Consider the following 15,915-nt stretch of genomic DNA (forward strand, 5'->3'; position numbering starts at 1 on the left):
AGTAGAGCCTCTGTTAATTCCAAATCCCAATGTATGTTAATAGAATGCAGTATAAGCAAAGAAATTCAGTAGAATAAGCGTCTCTAGTCAGCCTATTTCACAGTCCTGAATAGAATATTCAAATCAAAATAACCAAAAAAATGCATCATCTGTGACACAAAATACTGAAGGTTAAAAAGAATGAGGTGAAAGCAATCATCAAAAGGCTATTTTGAATAAAAAAGCAATTGGATTTATATTAGGAATGTATTTAATAAATCATATTTGTTTAGAAGTAACAGTTACCTGTTAATTTATACAAATGCTTTATTAAAAAAGCAGTGATTTTAATGTTTACAACTACATTGATAACCTAGAAAAGAAATATAAAATATACTTATATTTAACATAGAGTAACAAAAAACTAAAGAGACAGCAACCCTTTAATCTATTCTAATGTATACAAGATGATTATTAAGATAAATACTATATGAAGAAAGCTGGAGTTAATTATATTACATACAAGCAGAAAATGGTCACCCAACAACTTACAATTTATGGCCCCCTAATTTGCATTTATTATCAAAGGTATTCAATTTTCAGGACTTGTAAAATAACATGATTTGAGCGATTATAAAGATGACATGCATTTAACTAACTTCTAAACTATGTTTCAATCTTTTCAAAACCAGTTACATACAATTTCAGGAAATACCCTAGATATTCTCATGCAACTTGTAATTGCTGCAGTAAAATGGTAAAGTCATTTTTGGAAAGGAAATAGCATTATTTTCAGTAGAAGGCATTGATTTGTCAAATCTTATACAAATACATGAAAGCAGCAGGGCAATACATATTTGAAATACAAAATTTGTAAGTCTATGTTTAGATTCACCTCCGGAGAAAAAATACATACAAATTATAACTTCTCTCTAAGAACAAATTGGCAGGCTACTTTGTTTTGTATTAGGATCTGACTACCACTGAAGAGCAGACAATTAATCTCTTCTGTACAATACTATGACCTGCAGGTCTGCTTTATAGCCAGTGATAAACGTAACGTTTGTATTCACAATATTTTCACTTTTTTTCTACGGTAAAAAAACCCAAACAAGCCCAACCCTTTTGGAGTTCTTTAACGACTGTATTAACACTTAGACATTACCAACATGTATTTTCATCCAATGTTCCTGCAGCTAGGCCACTCTTGGGCTTTCTAAATCTCTAATAAACAACTTTTTTGTATCTTTTCACTATAGATTTAATTTTATATGATGAAAGGGGAGCTCTTAGCAGAATACAGGAGAAACCCTTCCATGACAATCTCCCTATGAGGATACAGAACAACGGTATGTACTTTGCATAGAGGAAAAACAAATCTTAATTTCTATTGCATTTATATATGAAAACTACATGCAATGAAATAATTCATTACACATCTTGAATATCTCACGGTGTTAAACAACTTATGGCCTAATCCTGTATAGTGGTGAGAACATGGAACTCCTGTTGAAGTAAACGGGGATTCTCAGTACTCTGCTTTTCTCAGGATCAGGCCAGAGGGGAGAGACAATCTGAGATGATCTTGGTTTGGAAACGGTGTTAAAGTACATATTGTTTTTATAACATGATTTTACCGCCTACTGAACAGAGATCTGTTTTCTGTTGCAGAAAACTAATTTCATCGTTTCCTTTACTTCACCACATATTCCTAATGACAGGTTTCAGAGTAACAGCCGTGTTAGTCTGTATCTTTTCACATATTCCTAATGTTTGTTCATTCTACTTAGTTGCTCACAATGTTGGACTCTAAGAACACTCATAGGGGTTAAAAGAGAAATAAATTAAATTTACAAACAGTGTTGCCGTACTGTGATTGTTAAGCAGAAATGCAACAATATTAACTCATTACTTTTAATAGTTCACAATACCACGATACCCAGTTAACCTACTTGCAGACAGGAAAACTAAAACACAGATCCAGAAACAGCTGAAAAGCCACCCACTTTATTATTAAGATAAATGTAACAAAACCTTCCTGGATAGCTTATATCAGCACAAGTTTCATTACGATCACAGAACTCACCTCTTTCACTGCCAGTGCCGATGTCTTCTCCAGCACGGTCTGTGACCATGTGCATGCCTCAACTTTATTTGCTTGTATAACATCTGTCTAATTTAGGTCCAAATTTTGTCCTGTGTCTTGCGGCTTCTACTGGAGACAAAGGGTGAAATACTGGCTCCATTGAAGTCAATGAGAGTTTTGCCATTTACTTTAAAGGGGCCAGGTTTTCACCCAATGGGAGTTCTGTATGTGCGTCTGAGTAAAGAATTTGGCCCTTATTGTAAGCTCTTTGGGGGCAGGGAATGTATCCTCTTACATGTTTGTATGGGCTTGGCAATATATAAATAATAAATACTAACCCAATTTGGACTGAACCCTGTGGCACATTAGTTAGGCCTTTACCCCTCATTTGCAAAAGCTTTAAATGTAAAGGAACCATTATTTTTGGAATGAGGAAAGACATTTATTTATCTAAAATGCCAATGAATATTTGATTTGATATATTTCTAAGTATATAACATGTTAGAATCTTCAGGCTGACAGACCCTATAAAATGTAAGATTACTAAGTATTGTACGATCGCTGCAGTTAGAACAGATTTTGTTTTCAGTACGATCTTATAGCACATCTGTGCTTATATCAGTGAAAGTATAGTTACTGTGTGCATTCATGGTAATAGTGATTATTTATGTAGCTTCACGGGTGTGCACTGAAGTTTACAGACAAATAGGACGGCAAGGTGCTTGACCTGAGAAGCTGACAATCTAAATAAGACAGACAACCTAGTAAAAAAACAGCAGAATGGGTGGATGGGAAGGGGGAGGCAATGGAAAGTAAGGGGAAAGAGAAACTGATCTTTGAGAGCATTATTTGCAAGTAATCCACATCAGTTACTATGTTTCAGTGTCCTGGAGTTTATTTATGCAGAAGAAGGAAGGGCCAAATGTAAGTGTAATTCCACTGAAGACAGCACCTGAGTGACAGTGGGGATGAATTTTGCCCCAGAGCAGATGTCACCGGAATTGAGAGTAAAGTGGGAAGGGCAGCTGTTAAAAGTTGTGTTTGGAGGGGGGATCTGAAGGAAGAACATTTTATTTCAGCCTGGGTCTATCAGTAGAATAGCAGAGTGTCTTAAATAAAGTGCTGTCCGTTTATTTTATTGTGGGAGGGGAGGGAGGAAGGGAATGCAGGAATCCATCCCCTATTTTAAATGAAGTTCTGTGTACTTTTTGCAGCAGCTTTTCAGAGAAATGGTGCATAATTCTTAGGGCAGGTCTTCACTACGGGGGGGAGTCGATTTAAGATACGCAAATTCAGCTACGCGAATAGCGTAGCTGAATTCGATGTATCGGAGCCGACTTACCCCGCTGTGAGGACGGCGGCAAAATCGACCTCCACGGCTCCCTGTCAACGGCGCTTACTCCTACCTCCGCTGGTGGAGTAAGCACATCGATTCGGGGATCGATTGTCGCGTCCTGACGAGACGCGATAATTCGATCCCCGAGAGATCGATTTCTACCCGCCGATTCAGGCGGGTAGTGTAGACCTAGCCTCAGAAAGTCAGTTTGGCATTGCTGCTGTTTGACTAGGGAACCACTCTTATGATTCCCCTCTGGTCTGGAAGTGGAATTATTTTCTATTCACCAGCTTAGTTTTTGTTGCTGTTCTGACTAAAGGTTAATGTTTCACTGCTTGGCTGAATCAAGATCACCAGTTTCCTATTACAGTTTGTTTTGTTTTTGTCCCATCCATGAGTCTGATTTCAGCAGGCTTTGACTAATCCAATTCTCTGAATGCTAACCACAATAATACATTTTATTAATGTATAACAAAATGATTCCACAAATAAGTGTTTTAGGTTTTTTTAAGCTGATTGGGTCAGGAACTACAGCTCCCTTTTGACAGGGTCTGCTATTTGCAGTGGATCTGACAATGAGCCATGCTGTGGAATAGTCAGTTTCTGATACAGATGAACACAGAATAAGAACATGAGAATTTAAGGGGGTGGGAGAGAGGAAAGCTATTCAATCATCTTGCTTGTTTGAATCTACGTCCAATCGTCAGACCAATGCAAATCAAATGAAAAAAGGATCTTCCAACCCAAACATTCAGCTCCCATTCCAGAGATTCAGTCTTTATATTAACTACTGCACAGGATTTGAAGTATGAAGTCATTTTTGAAGGCCTTTCTTTTATGCACTTGCCCAAAAGAAAATGAGAGTAAAAACACAGAATTCTTCAAATTGATCTGCTATTGTGCGCTTGTGCTCCCATTCAGAGTGACTAATTGGATAATTTAGCCATAAAACCAGCCTAAACAATGTTACTCTGTTGAAAGTCCACCTTTCTGCCAAGTTGGCAGCCAGTTAAACTAAGATCATTTGAACTTGTATTTGCAAAGTTTTGTCTGAAACCCAGGGTCATTAAGACTATTTTTGTAATATACTAAATGAAAGCATTAACCATAAATGTTCAGTTCAAGAAAGGAGATCCTCAGCACTGAACTATTTGCCTAAGTAAATATCCAGATAAACTCTAAAGCCCAAAACTCTTTTCTCAAAAGTAAGATGAAGATGTTTTAGTTCTTTGAACTAGAATAAGTCACTAGAAGAGTAAGAGGAAGCAGTGAGCTAAAGAAGGAAGCCGAGCCAGAAAGGCAGAGGTAGCAGCCTATTTCTCTTTGTTATCAAGTGAAATGACTCCACAAATATGACAATAAATCACTGCAGGAATCAATCTGAGTGGAGGCAACTGCTCCATGCTGATAATGCATCAATCAATATTTAATGTTTACACTTTAATTAATCCGCACGTAGGAAGCATTCTTTCAGTGACAAAAAAGTGATGAGAAATAAAACACCTTTTATATCAAACAGCGACGAATGGCTGCCTATCTGTTAGGCTTTGATTGGGCCCTCAATTGATCATTGTAGCCTTTTTCGATTGCACCAGTGTACAATGTCACATTTGGGTATAAAACAAACACAGGCTCTGTGGGGAAAGGAGAGGGAGGAGGGGGAGCTTCAGAATCTGGTTTTGGATGATTACAACTTAATCAGAACAAAGGAAGGCTGATACTGAAGTATGGATTCTTTGAAAAGACAGAGGAGAGGCAAATAAAATATAGGATTTTCAAAATTTGTGGCAGGCACCTATCTTAACAGACCTCTGTTGTGCTCCACAAATGGTGATATATAGCTCTTTAGAGAGACAAAAATCTGCCACTAAACAAAATTGCCACCTCTGACACATTTCTTACGAAAGCTGCCAGTGAAGATACCCTTTTATTTTGTTGCTGTTCATTTGTGATAGCATGCATGTGCGAGGTGCTGTACAAACATAAAGGAAGGCACAATCTCTGCCCCGGATAACTTACTTTTTTTTATTTTTGCACAATCTATTAAATTTTTGTGACCTATGATTTCTTCTTTTTTTTTTTTAAACAAGTCTGATTCAATGTTCACTGAGGTCAGGGGAACCACTACTATTGACTTCAATGGGCATTGGATTGGTCTGTAGATGAACAGCACTGTGACGAATGGTAATTAAAGACAGCTGAAAAGACCATGACACTAGTATCAAAAGCTTTTATTTATTCTTTAAAAACCTAGATCCGAGGTTTTCTCCGTTATTTTTGTTATTTTTTGTTTATTTTTCCAAAGCATAACATTCATTAAGATAAAATATATTATTGTATCTATTATAAGCTAACAAAAATATAACTTTCTCAAGCTAGGCTCAAGCCCAAAGGTTTGGATCTGGATCTAGATTCAAACTTCCTTAAAATTCAGGTAGTTTGAATCCTGGGTTTTGGTTTAGCCTGTTACAGAATCTGCTATAGAATAAAAAAGGGCCCTGTCATGCCATTGTAAGCGTTTATGTAGCATGCCCTACTAAAATTAAAAATTAAAGATACCAAGCTGGGAAAGGTTGCAAGTGCTTTGAATTAAAATTCAAAATGATCTGGACAAACTGGAGAAATGGTCTGAAGTAAATAGGATGAAATTCAATAAGGACAAAAGCAAAGCACTCCATTTAGGGAGGAACAATCAGTGGCACAGATACAAAATGGGAAATGACTGCCTAGGAAGGAGTACTGCAGAAAGGGATCTGGGGGCCATAGGACCATAAGCTAAATATCAGTCAACAGTGTAACGTTGTTGCAAAAAAAGGAAACATCATTTTGGGATGTATTAGCAGGAGTGTTGTAAGCAAGACACGAGAAGTAATTCTTCCGCTCTGCTACACGCTGATTAGGCTTCAACTGGAGTATTGTGTCCAGTTCTGGGTGCCACATTTCAGGAAAGATGTGGACAAATTGGAGAAAATCCAGAGAAGAAAAACAGAAATACTAAAGATCTAGAAAACATGATAGATGAGGGAAGATGGTAAAAAAAAAAATGGTTTGTTTAGTCTGGAGAAGAGAAGATAGAGAGGGGACATAAAAGTTTTCAAGTACATAAAAGGTTGTTACAAGGAGGAGGGAGAAAAATTGTTCGCCTTAACTTCTGAGGATAAGACAAGAAGCAATGGGATTAAATTGCAGCAAGGGCGATTTAGGTTGGACATTAGGAAAAGCTTCTTAACTGTCAGAGTGGTTAAGTACTGGAATAAATTGCTTAGGGAGGTTGTGGAATCTCCATCATTGGAGATTTTTAAGAGAAGGGTAGACAAACACCCATCAGGGATGGTCTAGATAATACTTAGTCCTGCCATGAGTTCAGAGGACTGGACTCTCGAGGTCCCTTCCTGTCCTATCATTCTATGATTCTAAACTATTTTTCATGAAAAAAACTTCGGCATTTTATCAAACATCAATGGAGAAATCCTGCTTAATCTCTGGTAACAAAATATGCTGACCCAACCTTTGGATTGAGCTTTGGATCTGAACTTCCCAGAAGATCTGGATATTGGTTTGGGCCTAGCTCTAACACTCATACCAAAATAGAAGGGATATCGAAGTTATAAACACAAAGAAACCTGAACACAGTGATCTTAGGCTACGTCTACACTGGGCCACAGTGTGGACTGCAGGGATGTGAACTGCAGCATGTGACCAATGCTGTGTTGTAATGGTCTCTTGTGGACATTGCTGGCGCAAGCTGAAAGGTATGTAGTTCTGTCTGAAGAGGACTCCGTTAACATGGACCATGTTAACATGAACTAGGTACATTTTAATTCACGCCAGCATCATCCACAGCACTTGGGCGCACACTGCAATTCACACCCCCCATAGTTCAAACTGCAGGGCCATGTAGTCACAAGCCCTCATAGTTGGATAAATGCAGGCCAGATGTTTTTGGATTCCACCTGTGTGCTGTTAGGATTCAACAATACACTTTTCATGATTCATCAAATTGCTCCAGCCACTGCACAGATCCATGACTAACATACAGAAGTATCAGCTTTGGAAGTGTTAACATTTTAGATGCAAAGGCCCTTAAATCCAACAAATCCTTAAAGCGTGAATGACATCACAAAACGGTCATTTCTTCTTTACAAGGTTTGAAATAGGGCAACATACTTTGTTCTAAGTGTTTGTAATGGGGTTCTCTACTCACCACTGGGGCGCCTCCTTGTGCCTGTGTCGGGGGAATAGCTCCACCTAGTCTGATGCCCCTTCCTGTCTCTCATTTGCCCTGTGGCCCTTCTCATGCTCCAGAAGTTGCAGTGCTTCCTCTTCAAGACTCGGGACACTTCCTCTTCATGGCTTGACCCTCTGGCCAAGTCACTATAGCTTTTCCTTTCCAGGGTATCAAAGTCTCACTGATTCGCTGACTGGTATGGCTCCCAGCAGTCCTCCAGTTCAAGGCAATGCCTCTTCCCCAGTGGCAAGTAGAGGAGCCCAGGCCTGCCCTCTACTCTGGGTACAAGCTCAGGGACCCTTGAATCAGTAACTAAGGTCTGCATCATCCCATGCCTTGCTGCTGTTTCCCTGAGCTTTTTCCTTCCCCACTTCTATCTGGCTTCTGCTTCATCATCCTTCTGGGTAAGCCCATGATCCCAGGGCTTCTACTCTCCCCCTGCATTTTCTCCCTTCCCTCTCTAAGCCCAGAGAGCGACTGCAGACTTTCACAGTGCAGCCTCCTTCTGCCTTGATGCCCTAGCCTTATACCAGCCCTGCCTGCTACTGCCTAGTTGACTCCATCCTCAATCAGTGCATGCCTATCAATTCTCCTAATTCTCCTTCAGGTGTGGCCTATCAGGTTACTTAACCCCTTCTGAGCCACATTAACTCTTCCCAGGCGAGTGTGGGGGTGAACGCCCCATCACAGTGTTCTTAAAGAATATGAAAAGACAAAAAGAAGAACAGGAGTACTTGTGGCACCTTAGAGACTAACAAATTTATTAGAGCATAAGCTTTCGTGGACTACAGCCCACTTCTTCGGATGCATAGTCCACGAAAGCTTATGCTCTAATAAATTTGTTAGTCTCTAAGGTGCCACAAGTACTCCTGTTCTTCTTTTTGTCTTTTCATATTCTTTAAGAACACTGTGATGGGGCGTTCACCCCCACACTCGCCTGGGAAGAGTTAATGTGGCTNTAGTCCACGAAAGCTTATGCTCTAATAAATTTGTTAGTCTCTAAGGTGCCACAAGTACTCCTGTTCTTCTTTTTGCGGATACAGACTAATACGGCTGTTACTCTGAAACCTGAAAAGACAAAGAATATGAAATTCAACTGAAAATGTAATAATGAAGCCATTATTACTAATTACATATTATTAGCTAGAGCCTCTAAAAATTAATGTTGTTAATTTCTGACGCCATTTCCAGTGATAACCTATCATACCTACATATATTTTCTTCTTCACACACAGTGTCACCGTTTAGACAAAGAAAAAAGCTAGGATTTCACCAGCTTTATAGAAAATGTTTTACCAACATGTGCTCTGTAAAATCCATAGGTACACCTCGTAAATAGCTTTTTGGCTGATTTTACTAACAAAGCCTGCAGAATGGACACACCACACCCACACCTAGAAAAGAGTTGAGTCTGTAATTTATTTTTCCATAAAGCCTTTTTCCCCCTCCCATGCAAATTAGATGAACTAGCTAAAAAGGGCACGGCCAAAAGAGAAGAATACCCTGTTGTGATGCCTGATCAACTAAATACTTATGGGGGTGGGTGGGGGGAGACAAGGCTACTGTGTGTGCATCAAAATGCCCCTAGGGCAGCTTTCAATGGCACAGTTAATGTTTATGGAATAAAGACCTACTTATGGCACATGCAGTCATGGTTTCTCTCACCATTACACTCACCAAAACCATCACCTGCCTGGTACATCTCTGCCTTCAAGGAAATAATGCAATGCACTTTCTGTACTTAATATTGTCGCTGAGAGACAGAAAAACAACGGATTACATTTTCTGATGATCTTATGCTCTAGATGTGTACAGGATCCTATGTGTGAATCATTAGCCCACACACATATAAGGTCAAATCGTGGGCCCCCAGATTTGGTGTGGAGCTTAAGGGAGATGAACAGTCTGGCCTTCAGAGACATTTCTGGATCCTGAAGAGGTAACTCCTTTAATATGGCTACAAAGCCTTCACACAAATATGCAGCCCCCATATCTGCCCTTCTCAGAACAGGAGTCCATGAATTTGCCCCACCTCAGTGCTGTGGGATGAGGCGGAGGAGCAAGGTGGTTCCCTCGAGTGAACTGACAGGCTGCTACAGAACACCTTGAAGGGGCTACTGCGCACCCCTAACAGTGCTGTCCCTGGCCCATGTCTCTGCAGCGGAGCTCTCTCCTTGCACAGCACTCAGAGGGAGTGTGCATCCCTTCTATCACCCTGTTGCCCAACCCCCACTAGCCTCAGGACCAGAGGAGCTAAAGCTGTTCCCCTGGAAGTGAGGATGGAGGCACTGCTGTTTGGTATATTTAAAACTAAGCTGGAAAGATCCCAGATACATGGACAATAAGGGGTAATCTTGCAGTGGCAGGGAGATGAACTAGGACTTTGCCATATCTTATTCACTTTTAGCATCTTATGACACATAGGTAAGTCACACACGAAGCAACAGAGCACAACAAAGCAGTGTTTCAAAATTCACATTAAATGGGTTTAGTTCAGTCCTCCATCCCCAGTGGAGTTACACTGGTGTGAAAGAATCAGGCCCATGTGCTTAAGAAATAACTTCCCTCCAGCCTAAAGAAGTAGGAACTAATTTCACAACCCTAAATGCTCTTATTTTTGTCAATGCAAAGGTTCAGGCCCAGCTGATGTAAATCAGCATTGCTCCATTAAAATGAATAGAATAACACCAGTCTACACCGGCTGGGGAGCTGGTCCATATTTTTTTTTTTAAATACAGGGTAAACATTAATTCTAGGCCTGGAAGGTCAGGGCATCTCAAGAAACCTTTAACCATGATAAGCACTAGGCTACAAACTATAAGAATTGACCCATCTTTTTAAATAGCGGAGAATCTAGAAATAAAAATGGATTTTAAATAATGCAGGAGAAGGCTATATAATTAAACTGTGCTCTGGTCTATTCATATGAGTCAGGGTTTGCAGGACTGGGTCTTTTGGGTTCTGAAACAAGTAAAGGAGAAACTGGTACCACATTTTGTTTTGAAATATATTAATTCATAACGTTTACACAGAAATTATCTTATTAATTTAGAATTTTGAACATTTGGCTGATTCCTTTTTGGTAAACAGTTTTGCTTCACTTTGAAGGGCAGTACTCAGGATTGCTTACGCTGGCTAACTGCCCGCTGACTTCGCAGTGCCTCTCAGTCTTATTTACCCTAATTTCTGTTACCTATTCCTGAAGCATCACACTTTTGCTTTAACTTTTAGCCTGTCCTGCAGTGTTGTCCCCTGTAGTTTGGATAATTGCTTTCTTTCATACTCATCCAATTACAGATAAATATTTGACCCGACATAGAATTAGCTGTTGTCTAATGGAAGCCCTTACCAAGTTATAGCTTTAGATCAGGAGACTCAAGTGTACCAAAAAAGTGGAAACTAGAAAGAAAACTGATCATACTTAGTCCTGCCTCAGTGCAGGAGACTGGACTAGATGATTTATCGAGGTCCCTTCCAATCCTACATTTCTATGACTCTATGGTTTGTAGACATTACAGCTGAAATCCTGTTTCCACTGAAGTCAATGGCCAAAGTTCTATTAATTTCAATAGAGCCTATACAGGTCTTCCAGTTTGTGTAATATCAAGCAGAGCTAGTGTCTGGTGGGACATGGTACCACCTTTGCTGCTCCAGAAACACTACTTGGTGCAGTTGCTGCATGCCAACTTGAGGAAACCATTGATACTGTTGAACAACAAAAGAAAAGATCCACTATTCTCCCTCCTACTTCACCACTGCCGAAAGGCTAAGAGCTTATTATACAGCTAGTGAGAATGAGCAAATTTGCAGCAGGAGATATCTACACCACCTGTGCTAGTCAAAATGCAGCCAACATAGCCTGAGTTGCCAGCTGCGGATGGAAACCAAGAGTAGTGGCTCTGGATCAAGTACTAAGTCAGTTTTGGAGGCATAATATTAGTGCCAGTGGTCCCATTTAGGAGTCGAGAGGCAGTATTTCGGTACTCCTCACAGTAATAGATTTTAGGCCATGTTTAGCTTTGTTAGTTATGTTTTTTGTTATATTCTATTTAATGCCCAGAGGCCTAATTTGTAATTCTAATAATAAAAAGTATTCTAAAGCCCTGGCCAAACACAAGCAGGTTCTAATTCTATTTCGCCTCAAAGAAAAGAGCTAAGTTGTTAAACCCCAGCTTCTTACAATATTTCCTCTTTGTGACATACACAAAAATCTGAATCCAACAGTGCTCACCCATAACAGTTTTAACTCAATCTATCTGATCTTGTATAAAGTTTTACCTTCTATACTTTCTTTTTACTGTTACTTGCAGCATTATGACACAGCTGATATGCTGGGTAGACAAGGCCTTTTGCAAGATAAACTGCAGTTACAGCAGCAAACAGTTCTAGAAAGAGGAACTCTTGATCCCACAAAGTTTTTCTTTACTCGTAGGCTTTTCTATGGTGCTCATCACCACAATATCTTAGCACCACATAAACATTGATTAATATAATCATCCAACTCCTCTCTGTGAGATAGGGCACTACTGTTATCCCCATTTTACAGATGGGAAATTGAGGCATAGCGCGATCAAGCAACAGAGGGAGATGGCAGAGTCAGGACCTGAATCCACAACCCCTCAGTGCTTTAACAACAAGACCATCTTCCTCACTTGGAGGAACTCCAGTCTTTGCAGCAACAGCTTATTTCCTACACATCATTTTTGTCCCTTCCACAACTGATCACTTAAAAAATGAATAACTGGCCTTAGCTGCCCTTCTCTTGGACTAAGCAAGAGAAGAATACTGTAATTTTTATGATGAACAACTATTCTGTCTTCCAGCCTTCAATATTCTTTATTAACTTTAAACAGGCAAGCCCAGAGGCCTTTGCACTGGACTAATCTGACTATTTATTTATTGATATATTTACGACAGCTTGGTGAGCCCATCTGCCAGATAGTTTTTTGGACGCTCCTGGAGTTCTGCGAGTCTGCCCTGGGTAATAATACATATAGGCAGTAAGGTTTTTCCTGGCTAGATGGGAGGCGGGGAGGTCAGATGTGCAGGAGTAAGGGCAGGTGAAGAAAACAGAGGAGGGTCAGGTCAAAGTGGATGCAATGCCTTTTCAATTTATTTTATTTCTGGTTTTATATTAACAGCTACAGTGGACAACTCTAGGGATTGTACTGGCACATATGACTAGGAAGGACTGAAGTCAGAAGACAGCCATTGAAGAGTGGTAAATAAAGTCATAATGCTGGTCTACAAACAAATTGCCCCAGTTAAACAACAGGTGTGATAATGAACTGATTTAGGGCTTGTCTACACTTACAGCGCTGCAATGACACCAGTGCAGCTGCGCTGCTCTAGCGCTTAGTGAAGATGCTACCTACACTGACGGGAGAGCTTCTCCAATCAGAAGAGGTACTTCACCTTCCCAAGAGGTGGTGGAGAAGCCCTCCCACCAACATAGCACCGTCTATACTGGGGGTTAGGACAGCATAACTACGTCATTCAAGGGTGTGGATTTGCCATACCCCGGAGTGACGTAGTAATACTGACATAATTTGGTAGTGTAGACCAAGCCTTAGTTAAACTGCTTCAACTGCATTTGTGGACTCTCCTATTAGTTTTAACCTGGCTTAGCTTGCTCCTCATGTAAGGCAAATTTAAAGTGATGTAAGAATGTCCACATACACAGTCGCACAAGTTTAGCTAAATTGTTAAATCTTTGCCATTTGTGTGTGTGTAGAACAGACCATAGGGGGCCAAATTAACCTCCTGATATATAACTTTTCCGATATTAAGAGTTATGCCAAGTTGGAAATTGCCCTGGAACCTCATAAATCAAAATAGTCTCATTTGTAGGTTGTTGTTTTTTTAAAAACGAAGCTCAGATTATTAGCTCCTGAATATTAAATTTCAACTCTCTGTCAAGAATAGACCCAACTGGAGAACAAGCAAAAATCTGGATGAAAAGTTGGAGCATTTGAGAGGTATTGGAACAGTTACCTACCTGGCAACAATCCCAGATTTGATCCAGAGGTTAGCTGAACTGCCCAGCAATTATTGCTATATTTGCCATGTTTGAAAATAAGCATTTTGGGGGAATGTTTCATTATTTTTCCTTCACTTCCAATTCCAGAATCTTGCATTCTGTGCCAAAAAAATACTGAGAATTCCAGTATTTGTACAACTGTAGTTCCCCAATGTGAATGCAGTTACTAGGACACATTTAACACAACAGTAAAACAATTCAAATTTGTGCTGCTACTTAGCTCATGTTAACGGAAAGTATTTTCAATGAGTTGGGTTCTTAGTAGCTTACTTAAGGATACAGAATATGTATCCTATTAAAGAACTAATAATTCCATCATGTGCAGATTAATAGCTTTCTACTGGACCACTAGTCATGGTGCCTTCTTAATAAAACTTTTTTAAAAATAGAAATTAACCTAACCTCTTTGCTGACAGTGCTGTAGCTGAAATGGAAGAGACAACAGGGAAACACTGCTCACCTTATTTAGATTGGGTAATTAAACACAGCTAATAGAAAAAACATACTAAAGGACCCAATCTTGCAAACACTTATGCAACTGTGCCTTATTCATGTGAGCTGTTAAAGACAGTGGACCAAATTCTGCAGTCCTTAATCAAGCAAAACTCCTCCATCCACAAAGAGATGATTAAGATCTTCCTTTGAAAAACACAAAATATATAGTTCCTCTTGTAGGGTTATGACAGCGCAGATACTCATAGCCTGTGGATTTCAGAGCATTAATTGCTAATCCACAACTGAACTGAAAGGTTTTGGTTTGTTTGTTATGTTTTTACAGTATTTAGTTAAACTTGCCAATCTTCAGTTCCCAGGAAGTCATATTTAAGTTTCTTAGCAAAATACTTTATTTAAGGAATCCCCACTTTGTGAAAGATCCATTTCTCATGGTCAGCTATCCTTCCATATTTGTTATGCTGGTTTCCATGAATATGTTTAATAATGTGTGGTTTGCTTATATGCAAAATCTAGGGGTCTTTTTTTTTTTTTTAAATGGAAAGCGTATACCTCTCCCCGAGAAGTCAAACCATGAAGTCCTGGACTAAACCACAATATAAAAGTTTCTACTTTCCTTACATGACGTTCAAGGATTGCTGTTTATCAGTGACAAATAGAAAGTACTTAGTATAATTATTATAGCTCAGATTCTAGCCGTAGGTGATTGCAGCTATAAAGTTTCCCAAATAGGAACAATGAGCCCTATGAAACTAATGAAAAAAATCGCCAACTTCCTCACTCCAAAGTCTGATTTTTACAAGGACTCCATTTCTTTTAGGTTGCCAAAAATGAACAGTTTATTTGAATCTAAGTTAGGTCTTCAGGAAAAGAACGGTAATGTAAAATTGAATAATGTTGCACCAATGACAGGATAATTAAGCAGTTTAAAAACCCAACAATATTTCGGTTGCTCTTACTGTAGCATGTCCCAATAATGGAAATATAGAAGTCCTATTCTAATGTTAGTTTAGTTAAAGATACCAAAAATCTAGTGGTACCCCATGCTATATCAGTGTCCTGTAATCAGGTGAATTAGAAGTGTAATGACTGCTTTGACACAAACTGGTATTTAATATGCTGAAATGTACCAGATTTTTCCCTTCCCCAGGCATTAGTAAAATCCCCAAGATAATTAAAATCCAGGTCATAGCTAAATTCCTTTGAAACTGGGATTTAAATAAAAGAGTTTCTTTGGTGTAAGAATTTTTTGCGCAATTACATTTTTATAAGGTTAAAGTTAAAAATAAATCCAAAATCTTTTTAGGAGAGAACATTTAAAAACAGACCTAATGTGTTCCGAAACTCATCACACATGTGCCTGTCAAACAGATGCTTCCCCATAAATTAATTTAAGCAACTTTCTTCTCCAATCAGAGAAGAGAAAAGAGCTGTTAAGGGCAGTTTATGGGGTGACATTGTTTTGACTGACAAATCTTTCATGCTCTGATTCTGTCATTCACATCAATTATATTTCTCAAACATCTTTTTGAAAATGAAATGAAAATGTGTATCACTTGGTAGAGCAAAGAAATTGGAAAACTGTTGATTTTTAGTTGGCTCCATCCATGCAAAAGCGGATCCCGGTTTTAAAAATTGTTTAAAAGTGATAAAAACAAGATGGGACAAAACTCCTGCTGTCATCAGTTAGAAAAGAATCGGCCCCCAAATGTCCAAGTATTCACATCATCCCTTTCTTCATAGTGTTATTTATCATTAGAACAGATCTAACAAAATGATGTCGTTTAGTGAGC

General features: G+C 39.1%; 1 long non-coding RNA gene across 1 annotated transcript; it reads left to right on the top strand.

Moving 5' to 3' along the window:
• Positions 1-1,239: 1,239 nt before the first annotated feature.
• On the top strand, positions 1,240-12,863 carry LOC117886475. The gene is made up of 3 exons (XR_004647986.1): positions 1,240-1,328; positions 9,435-9,568; positions 12,771-12,863. It is a non-coding gene; the product is annotated as an uncharacterized LOC117886475 (long non-coding RNA).
• Positions 12,864-15,915: the final 3,052 nt, after the last annotated feature.

Source organism: Trachemys scripta, chromosome 13, assembly GCF_013100865.1.
Source record: "Trachemys scripta elegans isolate TJP31775 chromosome 13, CAS_Tse_1.0, whole genome shotgun sequence".
Lineage (NCBI taxonomy): Eukaryota > Metazoa > Chordata > Testudines > Emydidae > Trachemys > Trachemys scripta.